Below are 12,303 nucleotides of genomic sequence, written 5' to 3'. Positions count from 1 at the left end.
AGTGCAAGAGTTGTTGTGTTAGCAGATTTCTACAAGTAAATTCTAATTTAAGAGATCTGTATAATAAGTTTACAAGTACTAATTCTAATTACTTGTATTCAACACAAACTTGGCGGACTTTCACTGGCCTCATTCAGAAAGCAACATGGTGACGTGCGCTTTACCTGTTATTTTTATCAAATCTTAAATCGCAGTACGTGCTTTATGGGGACATCAGGAAGAGGACGGAATACTGTCAGCCAGTTACTACAGGAATGGGGCTATATGCCGAGGGCCGGGAACCCTCAGCGTAGCATGCTTTGGCCCTCGGCGTAGGCTATGCCGAGGGCCGCCCTCGGCATAGCTCCTCGGCGTGTAAGTCCCTCGGCAAAGGCACTATCGCCGTCGGCGTAGCACGCTACGCCGACGGCAAAACCCTCGGCATAGACTTTTAAAAAATTCAAATTTCCCGTTTCCAAAAAAATTCAAAAAAAAAAATTCGAAAAAAAAAATATTTTTTTCTATATGCCGACGGCAAAACCCTAGGCATAGACTTTTAAAATTTTTAAAATTTTAATTTCTTTTACACAATTTTTTCCTTTTTTTCCTTTTTTTTTCTTTTTTTTACTTGTTTATCTTTCACCCAATACACTTTTAAGTCTAACTACACTTAATCTTATGTCAAATTACAATCATGGTTAAACTTCCCAGTCGGTCACCCATCCTCACACTACTCCAACCTCAAGCACGCTTAACTTCTTGGTTCCATTCGGATGAGCTTCCATTATAGAATTGACACCTCTTGCTGATAATAATAGCATATCAACCCTATTAACCCTTAAACCGTGATGCACACGTCTTTATTTTTGAATCCCAAACAATTACTTAAGTAGACAACAATGAATATATATAAGTAATAATAATATTGAATTCAAATAAAAATAAAATGATTTTATTTTTTGGTCTTTTTTCTATTTAATATTGAATAATTAATATCTTTAAATCGGAAAATCAAAATTCCACAAATAATATGTCTAAATCGATCAGAAAAATGAGAGGAATCTAAATATAACATACATATCATCATTTGAACCTAAAAATTAGAGGAATCCAAATATGACACCCAATTTGCCATGTGGCCAAAACAGCCCCCTCGCGAGATGCGAAATGGCCGTATCGGGCGGGCTGGTGCACCGTTCGCCAACACGCTAAACGGACAAAAATTAGCACATAAAGTGATGTGTTATAGACATAAAAACATTTTTTGCGGAATTTATTGAGCGACGGAAAGTGTACCCCTAGTTCAAATCCGGTCAGTTTCCAGCGGATTCGGCGGGACACCGCAGGAAGCCGCATGGATTCCCAGATAGCTAGCGCGCACATATGACATGTGATATGTGGTGCGAAGGCGGTGTCCTACCACTACGCGGAGGTCTCGCGCAATACTAAAATGTGCCCCATGTAGCTGCTTCACAAAATAAACCCGTTTTGGCACCCCGAAAATGAAAAAACCATCGCCCATCGGTCGGATTGGAAATCCGCTCCCGGGGCCTTGCTTCCCATCCCGGGGACCACGCACATGCCAAATATGGCCTCGTTCCGACAAACTATGCGGTGTCACGGGCCGTTTCCTACTCATTTGCCCTAAAAGCCATAGAACTCCGGATGTGATAGCCCTGTTTGTGAAGGGTTTTCCAAAATAATTGCCGTATCCTAATTCCGACTTTTTGGAGTGGTTACTAGAACACATAAAATGACGCCATACGGCTCCGCGGGATTTTCTGACTTTGTTTAAATTGTCATTTGGTCAAAACGGGCCCCCACGGAGATGCGGTATGTCCATACCGGGCGCGCTGGTGCACCCGTTTACCATCGCGCTAAACGGACAAAAATTGGCACATAAATTGATATGTCATAGACCTAAAAATATTTTTTGCGGAATTTATTGAGCGACGGAAAGTGTAGCCCTAGTTCAAATCCGGTCACTTTCCAGCGGATTCGGCGGGACACCGCAGGAAGCCGCATGGATTCCCAGATAGCTAGCGCGCACATATGGCATGTGATATGTGGTGCGAAGGCGGTGTCCTACCACTACGCAGAGGTCTCGCGCAATACTAAAATGCGACTTATGTAGTTCCTTCACAAAAAACCAGTTTTGGCACCCCGAAAATGAAAAAACCATCTCCCATGGGTCGGATTGGAAATCCGCTCCCGGGGCCTTGCTTCCCATCCCAGGGACCACGCACGTGCCAAATATGGCCTCGTTCCGACAAACTATGCGGTGTCACGGGCCGTTTCCTACTCATTTGACCTAAAAGCCATAGAACTCCGGACGTGATAGCCTCGTTTGTGAAGGGTTTTCCAAAATAATTGTCGTATCCTAATTCCGACTTTTGGAGTGGTTACTAGGACACATAAAATGACGCCATGCGGCTCCGCGGGATTTTCTGACTTTGTTTAAATTGTCATTTGGCCAAAAGGGCCCCCACGGAGATGCGGTATGGCCGTACCGGCGCGCTGGTGCACCCGTTTACCATCGCGCTAAACGGACAAAAATTAGCACATAAACTGATATGTCATAGACCTAAAAACAAATTTTGCGGAATTTATTGAGCGACGGAAAGTGTAGCCCTAGTTCAAATCCGGTCACTTTCCGACGGATTCGGCGGGACACCGCAGGAAGCCGCATGGATTCCCAGATAGCTAGCGCGCACATATGGCATGTGATATGGGGTGCGAAGGCGGTGTCCTACCACTACGCAGAGGTCTCGCGCAATACTAAAATGCGCCCCATGTAGTTCCTTCACAAAAAAACCTGTTTTGGCACCCCAAAAATGAAAAAACCATCGCCCATGGGTCGGATTGGAAATGCGCTCCCGGGGCATTGCTTCCCATCCCAGGGACCACGCACGTGCCAAATATGGTCTCGTTCCGACAAACTATGCGGTGTCACGGGACGATTCCTACTCATTGCCCTAAAAGCCATAGAAATCCGGACTTGATAGCCCTGTTCGTGAAGGGTTTTCCAAAATAATTGTCGTATCCCAATTCCATCTTTTGGAGTGGTTACTAGGACACATAAAATGATGTCATGCGGCTCCGCGAGATTTTCTGACTTCGTTTAAATTGCCATCTGGCTAAAACGGGAACCCGAGAACATATAAGAAAGTGATTGAATTGTTTCTATGTTAACATGTTATTCTACATGATTCAAATATGCATGATTTTGACATAAACGGATAGAGGATGTTTTTCTGAACATTTTGATACCTCATACGCATTTTTCTGACATCATATGAATTAGTTATGATTTTTACAAAATTAGACAATTTGAAAAATAGCCTACGCCGAGGGTGGCCGTCGGCGTAGCCTCGTCTACGCCTAGGGCCAAAGATATGCCGAGGGCTGCCCTCGGCGTAGAGGTCGCTACGCCGACGGCCACGTTTCGCCGAGTGTTGAAAGGGCAGGCTGGCCTGGCCGGGCCATACGCCGACGGCCCCGACTTTTGGCCGTCGGCGTATAGCCTGGCCCTCGGCATAGCGCCCATTCCTGTAGTGAATTCCTAGCACAATGGACCCTAACTAGTTGCAATCGAACACCAACAAATGCGTTGAGACTAGGTTGAACGTTATTTGCAGATTGACAGTCCTATCAAAATTTGGCTGCGATTAGAAGGGACGATGATGGACAACCTATGTACATGGATTTTACTTCGATCAATCAAAGAGGAAGAAGTTAGGCACTTACATCCCGATTCCGCGCCCCGAAGAAGGGTGGGTAGCGTGGCTTAGCAAAGGGATAGCTGCTCAATGGAGGAAGGGGTGCGCCGGTGTCAGATCTGTGAATGGTGCCGGCGAGATAGAGCGGCCGAATCGGGGACTTAGGGTTTATTAGGGATCCTCCTAATCAGCGCTTCAACCGCCATCGAGCACACCGACGCGTCAAGAAAATAGCATATGGGCCGCGACCCACCTCCGCATCGTCTTGATCGTGCCCATCACCAACTCCTCCGCGCCATCGCTGCTGCTCGCCCCCGCCGCCGCCACCGGCTGCTCCCGCCTCCTGCGGCCCCTCTTCCTGTTCGTTGGTTATTCTGGAGTTTTACCGGAATGGAACCGGTACATGGTGCAAACCAGGACGATGCTCTGAGGTATCCCACCGGAGAAGGTGTTCCTGTCTGCCAACCTGAACTTGCTCGAGCCGAGACACCCCGCAGAGGAGAGAACTCTCCGGTGAAGGCGTTGCCCTGCATGTCGAACCTTTGCAGCATTTTTTTCCAAGCGATCCACCCCTCGGGGGAATCGATTTTCATTACCATAGGATAACGAAAAACATAGTATCACGACAGGAAGAAGGGGGGGGAGGGGAGCGCCGCCTAATGCTAGCGTTTAGAGGTAGTTTATATTACAGACCAGGGACAGCCAAAAGAAAAACTAAAAAAGGCAGCATCAGTCTCCATAGGAATCATCCAGCAGCATCCAAAGTCACCAAAAGCTCTTTTCATCCTTTCATCAACTTGAGCAAACATCAAAGAAGCGATTCACGCAACATCAGTCTCCATATCTTCTTCCTCATCTCCTGTGATGTTGGCAGCCGCAGCGTCGGTGATAGTAAGCGTTCCTCCACGCCCGAGTCTCCCTCCGGCAGCTGGCGATGAAGTGGCGGCCGCGATCGCCGGGCGTAGCAGATTATCGGCTCCGGTCTTGATGTTCCTCTCATCAACATCATTGTGAAGCCCTGCCCAATAATTCATAAACACAACGGATAGACCGATTAGCTCACCGGGAGACTTAATCAACTTCATGTCAAAACAAGCTACGTTACGCGGTTTCCAGATTGCCCGAGCAAATCGCTACAAGACCCGCAATCCGAACATTCCTACTCGGCGAGAACGAAGCATGGGAACCAATCGAAAAATTGCGTGAAGTTCCCGGGCCTGTCATTTGCACCAACGACCACGGCTACTCGTGCTCCAAACATATTTTGCTGCAACACAATCAAAGAATAAATGGGAAATAGATTCATTTTGGTGACGAAATTGACAGGATGCACTCCCACTCCAGTTTCTTTTCGGAAGATTATCCTTTGTTGCGATTGCATTATGCCGGATTAACCACAACCAGATCTTTATCTTCGGAGGAATCCTCGCTTTTCCACGGGTGTTTGAAGGATACGTGCGTACCATGCTCTGCATAAGTGATTGTACATGGATTTCACAGAGAAAATCCCATTTTTTGTCCATTTCCACACAGGCCTGTCTCTCTCAAGGGAGAGGTTAATCTGTCTCACGATGCCCGACAGACCATGAACTTGAGCGGTTAACTGCGGAGATAAATATCTTCTAAACGAGAAATTCCATCCATGAGCAGCCGCATCGAAGAATCGTGATCTCTTGTTCATTACATATGTGGAATATCTCAGGAAAAGATTCACATAACGGAGTACTACCACACCAAGCATCTTGCCAGAAACTTGTTAATTTTCCATCTCCCACTTGCATTTTCCTGCCAGCTAAATAGAAGCCTTTGATTTTCTGCATATCTGACCATAAAGGGGAGTCACCTGGTCTCTTTTTTGAATAGAAGACACCAGCACCTTTAAGATATTTCCTTTTAATGAAATCATTCCAAGGACTATCTGAGGATTCAACTTTCCACCACCACTTACACATGAGGCTAATATTGAATTTGGTGAGATCTTTCAAACCCAAGCCACCTTTCTTTTTTGGTTTACAGATCCACCTCCATTTCACAAAGTGATACTTTCTCTTATCAGCACTGCCAGCCCAGAAAAAGGATCTGATGGGCTTATCAATCTCTTCTATGGTTGTTTTATGTAACAATCTCATGGACATCTGATAAACACCTGTCTTTGGATAAGCAAGCACCAATTTTAATCATTCTACCACCAATGGACATGTTATTTCCTACCCAGGCACACATTTTCTTTTTTGTTTTATCTCCCAGAAAGCTCATCTCAGTAACAGTAGGTCTCCTAGCACAAATAGGAGTGCCTAAGTATTTTATTGGCCAAGTACCACTTTTGCAATTGAACAGTTCTGAGTATGACTGAATTTTGTTATCATCATGAAGAATTAGCATAACTTCACTTTTATCAAAATTGATTTTCAGCCCAGACATTGCTTCAAAGAGATACAACAGCAGCTTGAGATTTCTGGCTTGTTCCAAATCATCTTGAATCAAAAGAATTGTGTCATCAGCATACTGTAGCATGGCAATCCCTCTAGGAATGATGTTATCAGCTAATCCAACAATAAGATCATTCTGCTGAGCCACAGACACCATCTTGGCCGGACTTGTTTGCTTGCCATATTGAAAAGAAAAGGAGCAAAAGGGTCTCCTTGTCTAACCCTTTTATGACTGCCAAAATATGGTCCCACTTTATCATTGACTTTGACAACGAGAGTTCCTTCAGCAAGCTGCTTTTTAATCCAAACCAGACCGATTACTACTGAACCCCTTCTGTCTACAACAATCAAACAAGAACTCCCAATTTACTTTATCATATGCTTTTTCAAAGTCAATTTTCAACACCACCCCCTGCTGTTTTCTGAACTTTGATTCTCTCAGTACTTCCTGGAGTAATGCAACTCCATCAGTGATGAATCTACCCTTAATGAAGGCAGTTTGGCAAGGGTGTATCACTTTATCCATAATTGGAATTGCCCTGATCGTCAAAACTTTTGTGAAAATCTTAAAGAGAACTTGCAAGAGACAAATTGGTCTGTACTTCTGAATTCTATCTGCATCTGGCCCTTTTGGTATAAGAGTAATGATTCCATAGTTAATTCTTTTCAAGTCAATAGCATGCCTATGAAAATCGTTGAAAGCAGCCATCATATCTAACTTGATAATCTCCCAGCACACTTTATAAAATTCAGCAGGAATTCCATCTGGGCCAGCTGCTTTATTACTCTCCATCTGATCAATGGCATTCTTGACTTCTTCTTCACTAAAAGTTCTGTCCATTGCCTCTCTCTCTTCAGGGTTTATTATCTCATCAGTATTCCAAATTTGTTCCTCCAACCTGATACCAGAATCAACAGCTGGCCCAAAGAGATTTTTATAAAAAGCAGTGGCATGATTCAACAAGTCATTTGTCCCATGAATAATATTTTCCCCATCAGACATAGAGAAGATAGTCCTTTTCCTCTTGCAGCCATTGGATATTCTATGGAAAAAGGAAGTATTGCTGTCTCCTTGAAGGAGCCATTTTTCTCTAGATCTCTGTTGCCAATATTTCTCCTCTTTATCAAGAATAGAAAGGAGTTCTTGCTTTGTATCTGTGTTCTTCTCTTTACTTGAAAGGCGAGACAGAGGTTGATCTTCTTCCGGACTCTCTAGTTCCTCCGAGTTCTCGTTGATTTCTTTTTCCTTTTGATATCTCTCCCTTTCAAATTTGCCCCCCATCCTTTCAGATCTTTTTTAACATTTTTCAACTTCAACTGCAGTTTTCCCAGACTGTCAACTGCTCTTACAGGGATTGACCAAGCTCTGGATACCCTGCTGAGGAAATCATCTTCATGGAGCCATGCTTTCTCAAATTTAAAGTCTCTGCTCACTTTATCTTTTTGCTCCATAGTGTCCAGAATCAAAGGGTTATGATCTGACATCTCCCTGACAAGCTTGTGCACAGTGGCAAGAGGAAATAAGCATTCCCAGGAATCATTCATCAAAAATCTGTCAAGTTTTTCCAGGGTGGGGTCTCGTTGGTTATTTGACCAAGTATATTGGCCACCTGATAGATAAATTTCTCTCAAGCCATGACAATTAATGATAGCATTGAACATATCTGTCCATCTATTTTTCCTCATATTTTTATTTTTCTCAGAAGCGAATCTGATGATATTGAAGTCACCACCAATAAGTAAAGGCAGTTCTTGATCACTACAGGCACTTCCCAGTTCAATCAGAAAATCTTCTTTGTCTTCTATTTGAGCAGCCCCATACACAATAATCAAGTTCCACTTCATCTGTATCTTTTTGTCAAACAAGGAGACCTTGATATGGAATCTACCCACTGTAGTTTTGCAAATTTCAAATCTAGATGACCTAAAGCCACCCAAAATCCCACCACTCCACCATACGAAGGAATCCATCTCCATTCAAACTCATTATGCTGATCAAACTTCCTGAAAAAGGTGGGAGAATAATCTTTCTTTATGGTTTCCTGTAGCCCAATGAAATCAACCTCCTGAGCTCTGAGAAAATCTGACAGAAACACACTCATACCTTTCTTACCAACCCCCCTGCAATTCAAAGTGGCTCCTATCATAAATATTTATGGTTTTTCTCCTGGTCCTGGTTCCAGTCACAATGCCACACAAAGGGTGGTCATTGAGAACCTTCACCGAGGTGGCACTGGATTTTGCTAGTGCCCCTCCAGAGGCAACACCTGATTTTGCTGGTGTCCCTCTTCTTCTTCTTTTCTCTACTTATTTCCTCTGTTTTTTTGTTCTCCTGGAGATCACAGGAGTAAAATCTTCCATATCATCATCATCATCCATCTTATCACTCGAACCCTAACAACAAAATATTATCCGGTTCATTGACGACAATTACTTCTTCTTTTTTCCTGCATTTCTTTGATGGAATGCCTAGCAATCTCCAGATCTTTGAGATAGTGCACTTTTTCAAGATGTAAAGAACATTTACTGACACCCATTTCAAGAGCTCTAGCAATAATATCATCATCATCTAAAATTGCAAAAGAATTAGATGTATTAAGAGAAGTACACGATAAATCTTTTCTCTCAGCAGCAGCTTGAGCCTTGTCAGCAATTCTGGTGGTTGTGTCTCCTTGATTGTTCACTCTGGTGCTTCTCCTGGTTGGTCCTTCAAGCAGCATATCTTGCTGGCCTCCATCTTCATCTCCCAGAGCATTATCCACCTGAACAGCTGGCTCCTCTTGAGTGCATTCGACCTCAGGTTGTGAACCACCAACATTGATGATCACAGCAGAGGTTTCCTGTCTGGGGGTGGGAACAGCAAGGGCAAGAACTCCTCTACCTGCTTCAATAAAAGGCATATCAGTTGCTATACTGGAATCACCACTTTCATAGTCCACCTGTTCTTCATCAATATCTTCATTTTCTGCTACATTCTCCACAATGGGAGGGAGGAATTGACTAAACTGTTTCTTCAAATGAAAGCTTTTAACACTGCTAGAGGAAGCAAGTTCATTAATGAAGGACTTGAAAGCAGGATCCCTGCGTTGAGAGAGAAGGATGTCATCACTGTTATCGGTTTGTGCGATCTGTAGGAGCATTCACCACCTGATTCGCAGCCCAAGATCAACGACATCTTGCACATCACCAATCTGATCATCAGAAGTGACTTCACAAGCCTTTCTCTTCCCTTTCTCAGCAATAGATATTTGTTTGCCCTGAGCTGTATTGCATAACTGCCTGTGTGTGCTAGTTGAGGAGCCTGTACCCACAAAAGGAGGGGCAGATTGGGAGCCGGCTTCAGAATCATTCACACTTGTCCTCTGTCTCTTTGGAGTCCCTTGATTACCACCATCTCCTGTAACAATTTCATTAACACCAGTCCTATTGCCAGAGGGAGGGGTTGCTTCAAACAGTTCCCTTGTATACTGAAATTCATAGAAGCCTTTGTCAATTTCACCAATCCTAGTATTAGGTACCAAGGAGAGATCCGACGGCCAATCTTAACTCGACATAGGAAAAGTTTCTCAAGTAGTTTTTGTCCGGGCCTAAAGGTTTACCCACAAAGCTAGCAGCATAATATACAGTGGATTTGTTCCTGAAGCACATTGGTATCCCTTTGATTCCGAACCGAGGCTTCTTGCATCACACTTATGGGCTCAATGTCACCGGACCATTTTTCAATATTGATAATGGCTTCGGGGACAGTTCTCATGAGCATGACTTTCCAAAATGAGCTAATTCCTCAATGGCTTTTGCAGATGGGAACCTTGTCCTGAACTCAGTAGGGGAAACTACTTTGGCAAAGAATCTCCAGTTAATCTTCATGGATTCAGCCCAAACATCAAATTCATGTTCAATATCCCTGGAAGTAACTTCACCCTTCTCAACAGTAATATGTGCATAATTCATCTGATCCAGCTGAGGAGATTCAACTTCAATGGCAGGAATAGAGTAAAAGCCAGAACCAAACTCCTCACTACCATAATAAGGTGCAACATATTCCCATGGCTCTCTTTCCTGACAAACTTCAATCAAATGATTCGAACCACATCTATTGCAGATAGGAGCAGTAGCAATTCTTTGTTGTTGTCTATTATTTGTTGCAGGAGGAGCCGTCACCAGTGGTGGTACAGAGGACCCCTTGGATCGAGGAGCGAAGAGAGCGATATGGATCTAGGCTGTGACACGTTGTTGCTGTTGATTCTCTTGAGCGGGATGATTGACTAGGGTGTTCGCCGTAGCTACGGCATCAATCGAGGAATATTAGAGGTATTACGACTTACATCGGGAGATCGGCTGCGTGAAGAAGGAATGGTGGAGGATCCGAGCCGCATCTCAGCCCTGTGTGCCCAACGATCTACGCCACGGGCTTCGTCTTCTTGCCGGCGCTTCTGCGCAAGAGCTCGCTCACGAGCGAGGCGCTCGGTGTTGCGAGTGCGTTCATCCTCCGGGCGGCGACGAATCTCCACCCGACGCCGTTCCTCTTCACGGAGTCTCTCCCGATCGGCAAGGCGCCGATCTTCTTCACGGCGGCGTTCTTCTTCCCGGCGATAGCTATCGTCACGCCTTCTCTCATCTTCCCATCTTCGCTGCTCGTTGCGACGGTCAGCTTCGGATCCAACTCGGGGACGATTACCAAAGTAACCGCGAGGAGGGATCTGCGTGGTGGAGATCTACGAGGGCCCCCGTATCTGCGATCCATGGTTGGCGGAGATGCGGCAACCGGGCGTATGATGCTCATGTCACCGGATCTAATTCCTTGCCAGATTTGAGGAGGATTGATGGGTGGGAAGTGGTGATCTCGGTCTTGGGGATTAGGGTTTGGTACGAAGACCACGCGAGCCCTATCCGCCGATCTAGGGTTGATTTGGATCGGAATGGAAGTGAGCGACGGACTCCTCCATGTCCCGCGGAAAAACCATCTATCACGCTCCAACGGTATTGGGCTGCGGCCCATCCCCAAACGTCGCCATTGATTGGATCGGAGAAACTGAGCTGCCGAGAAGACCCAATACGGATTACAGCGCACACACGCACGGAGGGCGGCGTGGGCTGAAAATCGCGCGGCTGAATCATATCCAAGCGTGGCCCGATCCGGATTCGAAGATCATCAACGCGAGAATCTCGCGCCAAAACAAATTCTCTGATCGAATCCACCTTCCACGATCCAATCCTCTCTCCATTGTACTGCTGATAACCAAATCCACTCCGAATCGGATCCGACAACCCCTCTCCGACGAACCGGGAAACCATCTCTCGAGACCCGAGCGAACAAAGCAAACCAATCCGAGGTTGGAGCGAGAGGGTGGAGAAGGAGGGAGGAGCATGGGACGGAAGGAGGCGCACCGGTGGTGCCGTCAAGGTTGTCTGCGGCGGCGGCGGCGAAGGCGATGGCGAGGTCGCGGGAGCCGTGAGACGCGGGAGCCATCAGTCCAGTAGGTTCAAACTTCAAACCTTTGCAGCATAAGGCTGTAAGGCACCTGAACTAATAACTTTTCCCGCGCAGGTCGAGGTAGTGCAGGTCGGCAGGCTTGTCTGGTTTTGGAACACCGTCGGGTGCAGGTGCAGCACGCCGGTGAGAGGAGAGACGCCGTCGAGCAGTTCCCGGACAGGTCGGGGTAGTACAGGTTTCCTGACATGTTCGAACCTAACCCCATTAATGTATCAGCTCGGCTTTCAATCTTTTTTTGATAAACCATAATATACTAGTTGAATGCCCGTGCTTCGCCACGGCTCAATAAACTGATACAACTAAAAAAATTAATTGTAAAACACAAAATTTATGCTTAATTAGTTATGCGTTAAATATGTGAAATGCCATATACAACTCATTTTGGTTGTATGATTGGTTACTACGGAAAAAATAACATCAAACTTCCCTAGAGCCTATATAGCACAAATATCAGTGCGGTTGCTACGGGTTCATTCTCTATTATGTGGATGAATCTGACGTGAGATGAGGCTGACTCCATCTAAGCCAAGCGATCTGAAAGTTGTTGTTGATGACCAGCTTGGGGAGGACGATGGAGCTCAGCTTGTTGCAATGCCGCCTCTTCTTAGATGCCGAGTGTGAGTTGGTACTACGCGTCCGCTTTCGCGGGGGGGGGGGGAAGCGGCACGACGCAATTTTTTTT

This window comes from Lolium rigidum, chromosome 7 (genome assembly GCF_022539505.1).
Source record: "Lolium rigidum isolate FL_2022 chromosome 7, APGP_CSIRO_Lrig_0.1, whole genome shotgun sequence".
NCBI classification, from domain to species: Eukaryota; Viridiplantae; Streptophyta; class Magnoliopsida; order Poales; family Poaceae; genus Lolium; species Lolium rigidum.
This window is presented reverse-complemented; position numbering follows the sequence as displayed.